Raw genomic sequence first — 18823 nt, 5'->3', positions numbered from 1 at the left:
GGCGCTCATCTTGCAAGCAGCCGTCCTGGATTCGATTCCTCAGCCCCTCTTGGAGAGCCCGGCAAGCTACCAAGAGTATCTTGACCAAAGCCTGGCAAGCTCCCTGTGGAGTATTTGATATGCTAAAAACAGTAACAACAAGTCTCACAATGGATACGTTACTGGTGCACTCTCAAGCAAATCGATGAGCAACGGGATAACAGTGATACAGTGATATAGTGTGATACAACCCACCTTTGTATCACTACCCTACATGATTTCTATATAAACTAAGACTGTAAGATCGATGGGGAATTCAGAGCCAGAAGGAGAATGGAGGGTGATCCAGAAGAATGAAGTAGCTTGAGGGAGGAAGAAGCAGGAGGAGAATCAGAGGAGAATGGAGATGAGAATGGAATAAACTGCAATTGATACTGACCAGTCTGGCCCTCGTTCCTTCCTTCTCCTACTTATGGCCATCGGCCTCTCTGGGGTGGGAGAAGCAGCCAAGATCACCGATTGCAAATGGCAAGAGAGAGCGTGCCACTGCCCTTTGGTAAATGGAAGGAAGGAAGGAAGGAAGGAAGGAAGGAAGGAAGGAAGGAAGGAAGGAAGGAAGGAAGGAAGGAAGGAAGGAAGGAAGGAAGGAAGGAAAGAAGGAAGGAAGGAAGGAAGATAAAAGCCTTTTGTGTATTCTCAGGCTTAAATTCCTATTGGAGTCTGGAACCATTGTTGATGCTTTTAGTATACTTATCTAGACTATTCTATGAATTAGCCAAGAGATTGTAGAGTAACAATTTTTTTAGTTGATTTGGAGTATTAGAAATAAAAGAATTTTCTATTAGATGTAATAGACAGAATTCCATAATGACTCCAATGTTTCTGCTCCTACTGTCTATACCTTATATAAATACTTATCCTTAAGAAAAAGTGATGTTTTGAATAGATAATTTGCACTCCTGTATTTAGGGCAATTTACATTGCTAAATTTAAAAGAGCGAATCAGGTGGAGTTCTTACAATAGGGAGATTTAAGTAAAAGACATTCCTTGTCTGACTTTGAAAAGTCAGCTCTCATGTTTTGAGAGGTGACACATAACTAGAGTTTAAAGGAAGTCTCTGATTGCAAGGAACAATCCCTATTCCACATTACACAAGGAAGACCCTAGTCCTACAAATAAAAGGCTCTCACTTCTTCAAATGTGAATTCAAAAGACGACCCCCTGTCTAATATAAGAATTCAACCTCTCAGGAACCTTGATTGCATATTTAGAGACCTTGGAATATAATCAGGCACTCCATGCCTAGACATTTGATATTTAGAATTATGACAAAATTAATGAGTAATCTCTTAAACTAGTAAATGTACAAAAATTTCTTTTTTTTTTTTTCGTTTGGGGTTTTTGTTCCTTTGTTCAGCCACATTCAGCCAGGGGACCATAGACGGTTCTAGGGATCAAACCCCAGTCAGCTGCATGCAAGGCCAAGTCCTAACCATTCTACTGTGCTTCTGTCCAAGTATAGTGATTTTTCTTTTAATAAAGCAAGAGAAAATAAGTGAATTAGTGTTCTCTCATGAAAAATTAATAATTGCTCACTATCTTTAATGGGAGTTTTAGTGGAAAGAAGTATGCAAGCACAGCAATTAAGTAAAGACATAAAATTATTAGAGGTAAGTTACCTACAGGGTTCTTAGTACCAGAGATGGTAGAAAAGCAAGAAAATGCTCACTCCTTGTAGTGGGCTTTGTATATGCAATCAAAAATATGTCTAATTTTATTAAATTACTAATGATAGACATTTGTAAGCGTATAGATGCCAAAAGCACTCAGAGGCATGAAAGGTGCATCTTTGTTCTATCAAGATGAGTGATTGTGTTTACAGTTTCACAAGTATACGTATGTTTGAGCAATCTCTACAATACATACTGGCTTCATTCCTGGAATACGATTACTATCAGTTATTGGCTTTAAAAGTTAAAAGAGCAAAAGCTGTGAATTTGGCTAAAGCTGTCATCTCTAGTTTAGCAGTAATAGCTCCAAATGGGAGAGAGTAAATTGATAAGGCCCATTTCAACTAATACATGCTTCAGGCACAGTGAGCTTATATGCATGGCTTGTCTGGTACTTTTATTGGAGTGTCATGATTTAGACCATGAAGGGAAGGGAAATCTTATTCACTCATAAGGGATATGTGACTAAATGTTATTACTGCTCATAAGTGATAATAAACTACTCATCCAGATTCCACTTTGGAGCAGCAAAATATATATATGACTGCACATAGATCCAGAGGTGGAAGGTAGTTTGATAAATTCTAGGAAGATAATTATGATTTGAATAGAGATCTAGAAGTGTAATATAATAAAAGACAAAGATTGAAGAAGTGGCCAGGCAAATCACATTAGGTCTTTTCATTTTATTTATTTATAATTTTTTCGGGGGGCACCTGGAAATTTTAAGCCTTATTCATTTCTCACTCTGAGATAAGGAATCGTTGTTCATGGTGCTTGGGGGAACATATTTTTTATGAGGGGTTGAACCAGGGTTGGCTGTAAGCAAGGCAATCACCTTTACTTCTATACTTCTGTTTTTAGTAATTTCTTTCTCTCTGCTTTTGGTATTAGGGTAATGTTGTCTTCACAAAAACTATCAGGAAGTATTTATGATTCTTCAATTCTTTAAGAGAGTTTGAAGATTATAGGTATAATTGTTATGATGGAAATGTTTGATATGTGCATCTTTGGTTTTATAATTGATTTATAACATGTACTCAGAGATTATTTAGCTGTGGGTAGCAAATTTTAAAGATGCAATGCTCACTCTTTTGGGGATGAAGTTCCCTATCTCAGGTAAAGAAAAAATGCTGATTATAGGAAAATTTTTTGTGAACATACTGACAAAGGGCCCTGATGTGAGTGAGCCTCAAATTGCTTTAGCATGCAAAGTAATGGTAAGTTTGCAGTAATACTCTGTGAAAAAGGCTCTTGAACCCCTGAGATTAGTCTAAGTTTTCAGGTGGTTGCCAAGCCTAGATGTCCTGCCTGATCAACCATAAAGTGTCATGAAGATCTCCTTTTTCTCTGCCATAGATTGTCTCTGTATGCTTGATTTAACTAAACCCCCACGTGTTTATTTGTACATAGGTTGGTGGAATGGTAATTCTCTTGCAAAAAGCAATAACTGCATAACTAATAAAAAATACTTACAATGATTGTTCAACATGAATGTTTTAATTCTGATTCAAGTCTCTAGGACGTAAATGGAATATGCTATGTTAAACCTTCCTGTGAGTAAAGACCTTTAATGTCATGTTTAAAAGGTTATTGAATTTGGGTTGTAATATTTAGTTGGAGGGTTGAAAAGTCTAAGTGTAAGAGATAATTGAAGATGTGGAATATTCAAGCAATTTAGATACTACAGGACTGGGGATATCAATCAATGGTAGAATACTTGTATTGTATTTATAAGGATTTTGGTTTAATGCCTCAAACTGAAAAAAAATAGAAAGAGCAAGTGTTAACAAACTATTTCATGAAAAATTGAACTTCATGAAGGAAAACAAATCATAATTGAAGATCCTCACTACACGTCTAAAAAGATTAAATTTCATTCTATAGATAAATAAAAGTGACATAGAAGTTTTATTATAAAGGATAAAATACTCTTTTATAAGAGATAAAATCCTATTTTTTACTTTACAAACAAAAATATGAAATCAATGAAAGTAATAAACATAAAAGATTGATTCTGTATGCAGGAAAAACAGTTAAGGAGGTTATGACAACAATCAAGTTTTGTGGTGACAAATCTCACTTGGGTAGAGGCACAGAAATGAAACACAAAAGACAGTAAATATCTGTTGAAGTTATATTTGTTAGGAATTGTAAACATTTAAGTGTACAGGGAATAATTGAAATTGAATGCCAGAAAGTATGTTGATTGCAATTTTAGAGACGGAGATTTAGAAACTGAGACAGAAACTGAGAAAAAGGAAGGAGGAACTAAATGTTTAAAACAGATGGATACAGATGTTCTCAGAAGATTGGTAGGCAGTGACATCAAAATTAGTTAATCACAACATAGAGTTAAAGAGCTAGAGATCTGGAGCCGTGGAGACCTGGATGGAAACAGGACTGCTTGGAATACTGTGATAGTGAAGCCAGCTGCTTAACTTTCCTAAACCTCCATTTAAGTCTGTAAAGTGGTAAGTCATGGTTTTATCTTCAGAGCTTCAGACATTTAGTGGAAATAGTATAGAAAATTTACAGATGTATCAGAATTATCAGAAATGCTAACTAATTTTTCTGGTCTAAGATCAGCCAGATATAAAACTAGAGTTGGGAATTAATTGTGCAGACATGCTAAATTAAAGCAGTAGTATAAAGTAGATTGACAAAGAGAAGATACATGAAGAAAAGAAAGTGGAAAAACCTTTCCCTTAATAGATATTATTAGTTTTGATGTTGCACTGCAAGTGGAACCCACAAGTGGACAGAGAAGCCAAATAGGGCGATATCAGATGTTTACGTGAATAATATATCATAAGTAAAAATTTTGCATGATATTTTATTCAAAAAACTCTATGAGGACTTGTTGTTTGACCTCAGGATGTTCCTGCTCAATCTTTCCTTCTTCCTCTTGAAGACAAGAGGTTGGAGCTTCTTTTCACTAAAAACTATATAATAATGCATGTTAGAATTATCTAGTAAATAGATGATCATTATATGATAACTTAAAAAATTGTACACAGAGTGCTACAGCATGGAGGCAATAATTATACCAAACCAAGACAGTCTGATTTAAAAACCGGTGGGACATCTGCTTGGCTGAGACTGTAATTGGCTACCAGCCTGTTGTTTTGTTGTGCTAAAGAAGGACTTTATGTCCTGTGGATATTATTTGCTCAAGGTCCAGGGGGACACAAGTTTCCATTAGATTACAAGTTCTATACACATAGCCAAATGAGTACAAGAATCTTGCACAATTTTTCTAAGTCATGTAATTTTTTTTCTTTTATTATTGTATTCTTTCAATTTCCTATGGCCCTTTTTTAAATCAATATTAAGTATTTCCTTGGTTTCCTTGATCATTCTCAGTAGTGTCACTGTGGTCTGATTCAGAATGCCATAGCTATGTTAAAACATTAACCTGAATAAATAAGATATTTTAATGTGGTAAAGAAGCTATTTACTCCTGTGTGTTCTGTACTCGATTTCATTCACTCATGTATTCAAACAATCATTTCATCCAACTTTTCATTTTATTCTACTCAGTTTTGCTAGAGGCAATGTGATATATTGTCTGAAGAACAGATCTTCAGGTTAGGTTGCAGACTGGTTTCTAGAATAACTTCAACCAAGTCTTCCTCAGTCAATGTTTTTCTATTTTCTTCAAGTATCTCAAGCACCACCAATGCTAAATATGTTTATTTTTATCTTCTAAATAGTTCTTAGATTGTGTTGTTTTCTTATTTCTTCCTGCAATAATTTACCATGAAAATGATCAAAAGTGGCCTTACTGGTTTTTTCCACTTCTGTTTTTACCTTATTCAGTTCATTAGCCACAAGACTTTCAGAAACATTGCTTTTCTTATTGTGATTCTAATCCAATCATGTATTTCCTGATTAGGATTCTTCAAAGATTTCCCATTCTTCCCTGAATAAATCCCTACAAATTCTTATGATATTTTGCCTTTCATAATCACTGTCACTGTATCACTGTCATACCATTGTTCATCGATTTACTCGAGCGGGCACCAGTAGCTATATATTACAGTGTATAGAAATCTCTTAATAATTACCATGTTCCTCAGTTTGTAATGCACTACTCTAATTTATTAAACTATACCTGTCTCTCTTTCCTGAAAAATGTAAAATGCCTCAACACCAAACTTTGGCTTTCATCTACCTTGTTTTCAGTGGAATAGTGCAAGATTATCCACTGGAATCACAGATATGTTGCTCTTGAGTTAAATGATTGGATGATCACCTAGATACTTAAAAGGCAGGAAAAAAAAGCACTTGATCATATAATCTTCAGTGAAAGTTCTTTGTGAGAGGGAGTGGGTGGCAAACTTCATTCAAAGGGATGTATGAATCGCTCTCAGTGATAGTCAACTGCAACAGCACTAACTCATTCAATGCTTGGGTGTTGTGATGCACTTCTCAGGCCCAGCAGTGCTGGGAGCTCTCCAGGCCATTTAGCAGTGCTCTGAGGATTCCAAAGGTTTCCAGTGTTGCTGAGGACCAGGAGGCCCTGAGAGTTGAATTATGTTCAGCTCCTCATTCAATATTTTTAAATGTAGCAGAGCTGCTATTTATTCAGCCATTGATTAAGCTGATTGAATTTATGCATGAACTCCACGTTATTTTTTTAATTTTTTAAAATTTTATAAGTTAGTTCACAATGTTTGATTACCTTCAATATTCAAACACCAATCCCAACACCATTATACCTTCCCACCACCAAATTCAGGATGTTTCCATCCCAAGCCCAAATCCCTGTCCCAAACCGCAATAGAAATAGTGTATTTTGTATTGTTTATTATAAAGAATGGCTGAATATGCTTACAAAAAAGTGTTCATATTGGAACCAGTGTGAAGATTGTTCTATTTTGGCAGGAGCCATTAATGCATCCTATAGGAAATCATTAACATGTTGTTAAAATTTGCGTGATGTGAGCTTTGGTATATAGGATATCATTAACATGTTGTTAAAATTTGGGTGATGTAAGCTTTGGTATATATATCTGAAAATATGTATATATGCATATATATACATATATATATTTCCCTCTATGATTTATTGCCTACCATATGAACTCTATCAAATGGGTGTGGTAATTATGGAGAATCCTCATTCAAATTTTTAAGAAGAATCTTATAGCTAATATTGGAAATAATAAAGTAGATGAGGCCATAGAAGTTTTGCCATGATTTTAGGTTTCAAATATATAAGGGTACTACTTGAGAAGAGTCAGAGAGACAGTGAAGTGATTAGGGTGCTTGCCTTACACAGGGCCAACCCAGATTCAATTCTGGTTCCCCATTCGGTCCTCTGAGCCCTACTTAGAGAGATCACTGAGCACAGTCAGGAGTGATCACTGAGCACAGAGTCTGGAGTAAGCTCTGAAGGCCTGAGCACTTCCGGGTGTGGTCCGAAAACAAATAAAGTGAAAACAAGCAAACAAACAAGAATACTCATTGATTAAAAAAAAATTTATCTGATATTGAGCACAGAGACCCCTCATCCATTTAGCACACTTAAAAAGTAAATTTAGTGCTACTAATAATAACTAATGAAGTACACCATATAATGTACTGGAAGTTGGACATAAAAAGATCTGGTACAATGAGAGTCCTCTGAAGGCATCAGTGAAGAAAGGTTTGAGAGGTGTTGGGAAGGAGGGGAAAAGAGTACTATTATTATTATTGCTGTCATTGTTGTTTTTCCTAGGTACAGAATAGTTTACTTACTAGTTCTGAGGGAAAGTTTTGCAAGCATGAGAAATTTCACAACAATTATGAGGAACATTCTATCAACAGCTGGAAACACCTGCTACTAGCAGCAGGATTATTGATGTGACCTTAATGCCCTAAAGTAATGCCCCTTGTACAATGCAGACCAGAGGTGTTTTTAAGCTTTAGGTGCACAATACTTGAAAGGCAATTAGTTCTGGGTGGGAGAATCCTAGGTTTCATTAGCATTTGTCAATTTAATGCTTTATTTTCAAAATAATTTTCAAATTAGAATAAAATGTCTAATAAGTCTCTAGATGACAATCTTTTCTTTCAATACCAGTTTTATACTATTATTCCAGAGTCATGGTTTTTTTTTAGATTAATCCACCATTCTTCCTTCTCCCTGACCACAGTTTCCTCACAATTTGATGTTTATTAGGGAGTGACCATTTTATGAGAAAGAAATGGAACTCAAAGAATGTCTTGATTTTATTTATAGGAGTGATAGCACAGAGGGTAGGGTGTTTGCCTCGCATGCAGCCAACCTGGGTTCGATTCCTCTGTCCCTCTCAGAGAGCCCGGCAAACTACCGAGAGTACCGAGAGTATCCCGCCTGCAGGGCAGAGCCTGACAAGGTACTGGTGGCATATTCAATATGCCAAAAACAGTAACAACAAGTCTCACAATGGAGACTTTACTGGTGCTTATTCAAGCAAATTGATGAGCAACGGGATAACAGTGATACAGTGATACCCCATATTCAAAGATAATGATACTTAGAATATCTGATGTACTCTATGGTAATTTAGTGTGATTCATAGAAAATGTGTGATCCCACATTCATTAAATATTTAGTTTGTTTTCTTAGTTCTTTAACAAAATGTTTTGTTGAAGCAAGTTCCAAATAAATATAAAAGAAATTTCTGCAAGCATACATACTGATTTTTTTTTTTTTTGCTTTTTGGGTCACACCCAGCGATGCTCAGGGGTTACTCCTGGCTTTTCACTCAGGAATTGCTCCTGGCAGTGCTTGGGGGACCATATGGGATGCCGGGGATCGAACCCGGGTCGGCCGCGTGCAAGGCAAACGCCCTACCCGCTGTGCTATCGCTCCGGCCCCTACATACTGATTTTTTAAATAATAAACATTATATAATTGAGAAAGTAGTTCTCTCACAAAGAGCTTCGAGGTATTGACCACTGATCTCACTAAATAAATTCTTGAATCTGAACAGCTATCATTCACTCAGCTTCCAGCTGCCCATTTGGTATAATTACTGAAAGGTAACCACCAAAATCAGCTCACCAGGGAAAAGACAAGAAATATCTGGGGCTACAGTTACATTTTACAGATCTTCTATTTTTTCTATTTTTTTTAGGAACATAAATTATCTGGGGGATTCCCTGGTGTCATAGCAATATTCCACTGGGACAACTTCTTTTCTTTCCCTAATTTTATCTTAAAAGATTAAGGAAGCCTCAGCATTATTCATAGTATAGGTAATCTGATATGACAACGCATGAGCAAAGTCCATACTTCAAATTTTTGTCTCACTGAGTTAGGGTTCAATAGGAAGCATGTAATTATTTATGTATTTTAGAGGTACAATGTTACCATACCCACTACCAAAATGTGAATATCAATTTTACCTTTAATTATATTGTAGAATGTAAAAGAATATGCTTTTAGTTAAAATTTTATTACATTTTTCTATGAAAGATTTATTGGCCAAATTTCATAGTCAGTATTTTTCTTTTGTGTGCAGTTTTCTTTTCCATAAAATAAAAACTAAAATTTGTAATTAATTGCATTGTTATTGGGAGATTAGGAAAACAGATTGTGAATATTAAGTCTCTACCTAAAAAAGTGCCAAGGACATAGATTGTTTGCAACTCATGGGATTAGTTATTAAAATTTGAAAATGATAACTTTGGTAATTTGACAAAACTGATATTTTTCTAAAATGGCTGGTTCTACTGGTCAGTTTGATTTAGAAGGTGGTAATTCCAAAATCAAGCATTTTTCTTTAATACTATTCTGTAAAATATCAAATGGAACTATTTAATATCCAAAAAATCTCAGGAGAGCAAAGGACTATTCTAGTCTTTCTGTTCACTATTTCAATGGGAAATTTGATGTGTTTAATCTATAAACCTCAGAAAACTAATAGAGATTTTTCCATTGAATTTAAAAATAATAGCTTTAGCCATCGCCTGATCAAGCTGAAAGTAAAGCTTTACTCATATAACAAGAGTAGCACTGTAGCACTGTTGTCCCATTGTTCATCAACTTGCTCGAGTGGGCACCAGTAATGTCTCCATTGTGAGACTTGTTACTGTTTTTGGCATATCAAATAAAAGGTTTTAACAAGAACAGGGTTAATGATTTTATTTTGCACAACTGAGGCACAAAATAAATGAGATATTTCTAGTTAACTTGAATTCCCTCTGGCTCAGGTTTCTGAGCTCTGTATTTCTCTTATGTCAGGCATAAGTCTGAAGAGCTGGAAGTCTCAGGATGTCAATGGATTTCAGATGTCAGGAGAATCTGGAGTCAGGATTCTGTGCTTCATCTCTGAATTCCTAGCTGAGAAAGCATGTGTTTATTTCCTGTGTCTCCTGCTGCAATCGTTTCTCTAAGCCAGTTTTGGGATCCTACATTTGGGCAAGCAAGGTCCTCTAGACGTTGGTGAGCAGAATTATTTTTGTTTGGGGGTGTGGATATAAGTGTCTTTGTAGTTTATAGATTATCCTCTAATAAATGATAATGCATGTTTACAACTTATTAAGGATAAAAATTATCTGCTGGAAAACTTAGTTTATGGACTGTCAACAAATAGAATTTTAACACAAATTTAACTTTTCCTTCAGTCTCTAATCCATCCTCTGAAATTTCTACTTGCATATTTATTTTCTTTTATTTAGAAAGTATTAGAAAACTAAAATATCTTATTATTTTGAAGAGTTTCATTAGAGTGAAAATGTTTATTTCTTCAGATTTTTTAAGCTGACTTGGCATGCCTTAGTATAGACTTATTTATGCTTTCCTTAAAAAATTTCTGCCAACATTATCAGATTTTAAAAATATTAATCTTTTTGAAAGAGTACTTAAATTATGCATTGTCTTTTAAACTGAAAAAAAACATTTTTATAAAGTTTGAAGTTGAATGGACTTCATTCATGAAAACTTAAAATATTTTTAAATGTGTTTTCAAGACTAGTGTTCAAGAAACAAGTTTAAAAGATGAAATTCTCTTAACAAGCTGACTAGTGAGAACATTCAAACACTTTTCTTACATTTCAAACACTTAACTTATGACTCTGTAATTACTAGACTTCTTATTTGGAGGCTGGGAGATTTTATTACATAGCAAGATTTTTGTTGCCTGGTGTGTTTATAATAAGTTTATATAAATAAGTGCACCCAAATAATGCAGAAAGAAAATTTAAAGATCTGCTTACTTAGAAACAAAATTGCCCACTGAAATAAAAGTTTTTCCTGACTTCCTAAGGTATTCTATAGAGCTTAGGAATGATGTCAGCTTTTTTTTTACCTTTGGAAGAATGTCATTTTTTTGACTTCTTTGGCCGTTGCTTGAAGTAGTACAGAATCCTGGGGAAAACATTTTGGCTGATGCTTAGAAAGTGATAACTTATTGCTTACTTCCTCTGAAAGAACTCCTAACTCAGGTGGAATGTGGATTAGATGAAGATATGAAGGCTACCTGACTTGTCCTCAAGGTATAACTAAAGAAATAATAACAGCAAAATTTGATGTTCATTACATGAGATTCTCTATTCCTGAAAAAGGGAAGAAATAAATGTTTTCAAATGGTGTACCATACAACACAATTTTGAATTGGATACCTTTTGCAAAAGAGAGTAACATCTTTGCAATTATCTGTTCTAAAACTTAAAGAAAGCAAACATCATAAAAAAATAATTTTCACATGGGAAAAGTGTAATAAACTTGTGAATTCAGTATTATTATTAAACAAAAGGAGACTTTAAGTTTAAATGAGCCAGTGACGAAGACCAAATGAGACTACAAAATGTGTCAGTTTAAAATAAGTTAGTTTTTCTTAGAGCAAAGTTAATTGATAGCAATATATGGTTCCTTATTTAATAATGGATCATTTTTCTTCTGGCACAAATTGCTGATTAAAGCTACAGATCAAAGAATTCAATCTGATATCTCTAGTATTCACAAACAATGCTTCAGAGTAAAAACTTTTTAAAAATCACTAAAACATTGAAATTAAAAATAAAAATACTGTGAAATGAATAATTAGGAAAATATACATTTTATTCCTTCAGGGATGAAAACTGCACATTGGGTCACCACTACTTGATATAGAATGGGGACTGGGGAACACTTGAGTGATTCTGTTTCCATGTCAGTTTACTTGCATCCTAAATAATCCCTAAAACGAAGTGGCCCTTATTCACAAACAATGGATTGTTTCTCAGGAAAAGGAAATAGTCTGAAACTAGCATGTGTGCACAGAGAATATTAAATAGTTTACTTAACAGTTTTAAGTGTGTTCTATGTCAAAGTGCAGAATTAGCAAACCACTTTTTTTCTTCTACAAAGAGTCATTAGTATGCCATTGATTCTACAATGAGCTTTCTAGTCATTTCTTTATAGAAATGGGCCTGGTTGCATCCTGCCTTGTGTCTTCTGACAAATTTAGCTGCGTGGAGATGAAATAACACCCTTAAATAGGTGCTTGGTGGTACACTGTTAAATAGCTTAATATGTTTTGAAATAAACTCGGAGACCTTTGTCACACAGACACTAACATCTGAAGAAGGAAATGACAGAAAATTGGCAAGCACTGTGGAGAGGACATAGCTTGGCTGTATTCACCAAGTATTGCTCAAATATAAGAGCTATTTGCGTTTCAGTGAACATAAAATTTAAAAGGGTAATAAATTTTCTTAATTATGTTTATCTCTTAAGCACTATTGTTTTTTTTTCATTATTCCATTTATCTCATTTTAACTTTTAAGAAGTCAAAGGCATATCAGTAATAAGTGCCATGATTTTCAAAATTAAAATCACATCTTAACCTAAATTTTAGTTAGAGACTCATTTGATCAACCTTCAATGTGATTTTTTTTTTACTCTATTGGAGTACAACTAATATCATTATAGCGATCGTTCTTGTCTCTCCTAGAAATAAAGTGATAAAAGTATACTTATAATGTTTCTGTAGACATAATGGAGACATATGCTTTCAGGATGTGGGATTTTTCAACAAGTATTATTAAATATCAAATCCTAAAACAGCAATTTCTTGATCAGAATCTGTTCTACATGCTGGAGAAAACATTAGAGGATATGTGTTAAACTTTAATAAAAATCCAGGTTCATCTTATAGGCAGTAGTTTCAAATTTTGTTGATATAGAGTTGAAACTTTTTGGTGATAGTTTTTAAAATGTTACAACTTAGAAAATTATGGAAACATAAGTAGAATAAATTTATGGACACTTTTTCAGCCACTTCACAAAGAAGCCCTTAATAAACTTTTAAGAAACTAGGCCAATCAAGAGAGAGTTATATTTGCAGGAATATTAGGTATAAACCCTGCAAATTCACTTTCCTTGTTTAACTTCCTGCTATTGTCTCTACAATGTGTGAATGAAGTAATGAACATAAGGCACATAAAACCCCTTCAGAATACAGGAACTAAACTGGAACATGCACTTTAATCCTTAAGTTTGGTAGCTTTTTAAATATATTTCTCATTGCACTGTTTTGTCTGAAAAGGGAACCAACCAGTAACCTAAATTTCACTTGGATCTCTTACTGGAAAGACCTCTAGTTTCTATGGAAACCTTTAGTCTTCAGTAGGCCCATCCTTGAAGAGTGACTTAATTAAAAGATGCATCTAAACAGACACACCAGTGGGAAGTTTCAAGGCAGGATAGAAGAAATATTCAGGGCACTGTTATATTCCAGTTTTAGCTGAGAGTTGACACCTTCCACTGGGCTGTAAACTCCATCAAAATAGAGACAAGTGCAACTTTTCTTAGCATCAGCTACAATGCTAAATGCCTTTTCTTCAGTTAGCACATAGCAAAATTTATTAATTAAGTAAAAGTACCGTGGCTAAATCTTTTCTAATCTCAGTGTTCAGAATTCACTATAGACTATGCCTGAAATTTTAAGCAGTTTTCATCACTTGAACAAGTGTAAAAATCTCTGTCATAGAGTATAATTATGTGCCACTTGATTTCATAGAGTGCTAAATCAGAAGATTTTGGGAATACCTTGATTCACTTGCTCTGAGTCATTCAGTGCCATGTGACTTGCACTACTATTTGTGTTATCTTCCTGGCCTTCGGGCATGTATTTTTATAAAATATTGCCATGACCACAGCACCACAGCTCTATCCAACATGTCTGGGTTGGGTTTTGTTTTGTTGCGACATAGCACGCTCATAGTACTGTCATCCTGTCGTTCATTAATTTGCTCGAGCGTGCACCAGTAACATCTCCAGTGTGAGACTTGATATTACTGTTTTGGGCATATTGAATACGCCACCAGCACCTTGCCAGGCTCTGCCGTTTGAGCAGGATACTCTTGGTAGCTTGCTGGGCTCTCAGAGAGGGACAGAGAAATCAAACCTGGGTTGGCTGCGTGCAAGGCAAATGCCCTACCCACTCTGCTATCGCTCCAGTCCTATTGTTGTGACATAGAGCAGATAAATCAGTCAAGAAAATTAGATATGAAGCTTAACATAAAGTTTTCTATAATTTACACCAGGGAGACTCAGACATTGACAATTTTGGTGTAATTCAATCATTCTATTTAATACCACTGACATTTTAGTCCTTTCCCCCAAACTTTGTGCAAAATGAGATGAGTTTGCTTCTGTGGTCTGCCTAGGGAATGTCTTTGCTGCAGATACCAAACTGGAGATAAAACTAGAGAAAGTCTCTTATTTAAGCAAATTCCACCCTAGGTCCAGAGTCAACTTTGATATTTGCTCCAAGTTCCTCTTAGAATGTAAGGCCTCCAGCTATGGATTCCTGCCCAGAACAGATTGTGATTTTCCCACTTCCCACATTTGGGAAACCACAGCATGCATAGTAGTTGTTCTTGTTTTGCCTGTTTGTGCATGCTCCCAGAACTCTCTCTAGGGTAGAGATGGTGGCTAGCCTATACTGAAAATACAAGTATCATCTGCTATGTCTTTTAAATCCCTTGCTCAGAATTCTTTTCTGACCTGAATGAGAGTTTTCTTGACTGATTCTTCACCTTCCATCTTCAAACTTGTGCATTTTGCAGCTGTGTAATAATATAGTTCTATTATAATTTTACTGAACAAAACTAGGAAAAGACTAGGCAAGAGAAAATATAAAGCCTAGTACTAAGAAGTAAACAGAAAGGAAGCTCACTGTAATTATTCTCATTATCTTCTATACTCCATTAATATTCCTCTGGAGTATTAAAGATGCTATTTTGTTTTCTCTCTAAAATTTCCCATTCAGAACGTCTGTACATAGTAACTGCTAGAGAATTTCTGTGACTAAAATCTTGTACAACAATTAAAAGCAATGAAAACTATTTGAATCATCTTCTGCAAAAAGAAAGCTATTTAGTACTTATTTGCCATGGCAAACCAATAACTATGAAGCTTAGATTTTTTTTTCTCCCTGAGGTTTAAGCTTGGAAGTCTACATTCAGCTGCTGTCCTAATACTCCTATTTGTTTAGAATCTCCTAATGTTCATATTTGTTTACATATTTGTAAGGCTGCAAACATTGGGAATAGGATTAGTTTGTGCAATATCCTTAAACCAAGATACAGTACATTTTGCAAGTGAGGATTTGAGGACCATCGAAATTTAGTGAACTTAAATATCCTTGCCTAGCCATGAATTTCCATTCTCTAGTCTCCAGATATGTGGTTTTCCTAAACTCTCAGTCAAACCTTTGAAGTGATCATACACTATTTTTATAACTTCATTTAGAGTCTATATCATGAGTCCTAGATTTGTATTACATGGTTCCAATCTCTTTTCCATGCATCAGAAGATACTATCATAATGTTCCTGTTTGCCAGTTTTTAGATGCGACAGTCCCTTGTGTTGAAACTACTAAAATTCTCGGTAGTTAACCATATAATTTTTTTTCTTATTTATGATGTGCAATACAGTCTAAAATTAAACTGCAATCAGCTCCATGATGGGTCTATGACTTATAATTTTTAATTGCTCCTAATGTTCATTAAAATGTAGGCATATTTATAAATGTCTGCAAATTATATTTAGACATATTTATCTTTTATCATTTAATATGTATTTATACTAGTGCCTGCAACACAACCTGATAGTAGTAATCACAATAGTGATATTTTTTAATTGAATCCCCATGAGATACACAGTTACAAAGTTGGTCATGATCTGGTTTCAGTCACAGTGTTTCACATCACCCATCCCTCCACCAGTGTACAATGTTCCCAGTGTCCCTTCTGCTACCCAGCCTACTAGTCTCCAGCCTGCCTCTATGGCAGGCACTCCTCTCTCTCTCCCTCCTTTTGGGTATTGTGGTTTACAGCATAGGTACTGAGAGGTCATCATGTCTGGTCCTTTACTTACGTTCAGTACATAGTTCTTATCCAGAGTGATCATTTCCAACTATCATTGTCATAGTGTTCCCCTTTCTATCCCAGCTGCCTTTTCTCCCAGGACTTGAGGCAGGCTTCCAACCATGGACCAGTGAGATTAATATCCAAGGACAGTAGAAATACAGTAGTCAGTGTTAATGACAAGTGTTATAAATTGTTGTTTGGACCACACTCTGTTGATCTATTGAATAGATCTGAAACTTGGATCTGTCATTTCCCAGCTGTGCAAACTTGATCAATTTAGTATGTAAAATACGTAAAAAAGTGTTTTGCAAATAGTAAGTGCTATAGAATAATTTGAACTATAATTTGACAGTAATTCCAATTTCCCCTTTTATCATTAGTTTATGATACATGACAAGTTTGATATCTTTGCACGTATATGGGATTCACTGCATCAACTACCAAAGTTTCAGTACTATCCCACCAATGAAAAGTTCACTAACCCCCTTTTTGTCCTGTAACCACCATAGTTTTCACTGAGTTTAGGAGGTAGTTTGTTGTTTTTAACACCATGTTTATATTATTTAATCATATCCCACAAAAGAGTAAAATGATCTATTGTATTTCACTTTCTGATTCCAATTAATATAATCACTCTAAGTTCTATATCTCAAAAGGCATATATTAATATTTTATAACAGTGATATTCCATTGAGTCTTTATACTACAGCTTCTTTATTTATTTGTTTACAGGTATTTAGGTTGAATCTACAATTTGCCTGTTTTGAACAGTTATGAGCACACGGGTGTAAATAGCTTTGTGAATTGACATCTTTATTTCCTTAAAGCATATGCTTGTGACAAATATTTATAATGATATTTTAAGTAGTTCTTATGCTTTTAAGTGAGTATATAAGTTGCAAGATAAAGAAATGACCCAGGGTCATGTGTCTGGGTAATGAAAATGCACATACCACTAAACGGAACTACCTTCAGATCTAGTCCTATTATTCTCTCCATTATTTTTCCCCATCTTGCTACTTCGGTATTAAACCTAGTCTTATTCTTGATTTTTATCCTCTATCTAGTTATGTACTCATGAAGGTTCATGTTATATTCCCATTATTCATTTATCATAGATATTTAAAATATCTTCCAAGTTCTCCATCCCTAGTCACAGACCACATAATGACTAGATTATTTCAAAAAACTTTTCTAGCCTTCCATCCCATCTAATGTTACTCCACATTATTTTTGAGATATATATTGAAACCAAATTAAATATTTACTTCTTACTTATAGTTTGGGAATTGGAAATGTATTTATCTATATTTCTACGTTGCTCACACTACCTCCCCCCACACATACACATTCTAAAAGAATGAAATCCTAGATAATCAAAGCATAAGTGTTAGTCCTCTACATGATACATTGTATTAAGGTTTTATGATGTCATTTGATTTCTCCATATTTCTAGTGATATGTACCCATTCTTTTCAAGCTTATATATTGTATTTAAGCTTTTCAAAATTATCTGTATGTCCCCAATTGTATGTTTTCTAATTTATCTATATGTGGGATGAATATATTGATCCCCTGTACTCTCTGGCCCGTTCATACACTTTCCTTTTGGCTTTGGAGTGATTATATCTGTGGTTTTCAGTGCTTACTGGCTCAGTGTGCAAGAATCATTCCTCGTTCTGCTCAGGAGATCTTATTCAGTGCTATGGATTGAACTGGCATCAGCAATACTCAAGGAAAGCATTTATCCCTGTACTGTCATTTACCAGGATTTCTCTTCTGTAACTCTCAATATATCAGCTCCTCCATCAACAGTAATTTAGGGCCCTTCCCTCACCCAGCATTTGCATACCACACAGGATTCACTTTAGATGTCATAATGCATTATGCTGTCTGTTTATGAATCAGCCTAATGCTGCTGTAAGCTTCTTGAAGGGAGGTATCAGCTTTTCGGTTTCTTGATTCTCACATTTAAAGTCAAGATTAAGAATGCTGAAAAGATTTTGTCTTTTATAAGGAATGCAGTTTAAGGAAACCCTGTCCAGTTACACTGAGAAAATAAAAGAAAATAAATGAAAAAATTCTAAACTATGGTAGAAAAAAATGTAACTTTAAAGTAACCTGAAATAATCAATAACAATATTTTAACAGGGGAAAATTATCCAGTATTAGAACTAGAAAACTCCTTGATATCAAGAGAGGAGTGAGAATTTATTTGTCTTCTGATGATCTGATGCAGCAGAGAGCCAGATCTGAACTTGGTTCAGGTTGCAGGCATGACCACCCAGCAGGTGCTCTGTTTTGTAGGCAAAGGGTTGAGGGCAGATAAGATTAGAGAAGGACGTGTACTATGATGTATGAGCCAAGCTCAGGGTGTGTGATCTCGCTAAATCTCTCCGTCTTTTGGAAACAAGGACTGAAAAGTGAGTGCTAGAAGCTACACTGTCAAAGTATCATAACTTTTTAAATTATATTTTTAAGGAGCTCTCAAAAAATGGTATGTATAAAAATAAGAAAGACTTAACTCAGTATTCAAAATGTCTGCCTTTAAAAATTTATTGTTTTCCTGTTGTTGTAACTATCTTTTACTCCACAACATGAGTATCATTACTCTGTTTTCCCAATCCACATTTACATTCTTTACTTCCTATCTCATTAATAATAACCAAAAACTAATACCTTCTAAATACAAATTTTGTTTGAATCTTTTCTAAAAAATTATTAAATATTCACCTACTCTTTTCTCAAAAGTTCTTTAATGGGAAGATCATTCATTCCC

At 34.7% G+C, this 18823-nt stretch overlaps 1 protein-coding gene across 4 annotated transcripts in view; it reads left to right on the top strand.

Moving 5' to 3' along the window:
• Positions 1-18823, top strand: part of CD36 (CD36 molecule) — a 170202-nt gene that overhangs the window by 76849 nt on the left and 74530 nt on the right. For 3 of the 4 annotated variants that reach the window (XR_008627317.1, XM_055121775.1, XM_055121795.1), the window contains exon 4: positions 9929-10129. The exons of the other annotated variant lie outside the window; for it this stretch is intronic. The gene's annotated coding sequence lies outside the window, so the exon portion shown is untranslated. The remainder of the gene's footprint in view (positions 1-9928; positions 10130-18823) is intronic. 4 annotated transcript variants of the gene reach the window in all.

Source organism: Sorex araneus, chromosome 1, assembly GCF_027595985.1.
Source record: "Sorex araneus isolate mSorAra2 chromosome 1, mSorAra2.pri, whole genome shotgun sequence".
Lineage (NCBI taxonomy): Eukaryota > Metazoa > Chordata > Mammalia > Eulipotyphla > Soricidae > Sorex > Sorex araneus.
This window is presented reverse-complemented; position numbering and strand designations above follow the sequence as displayed.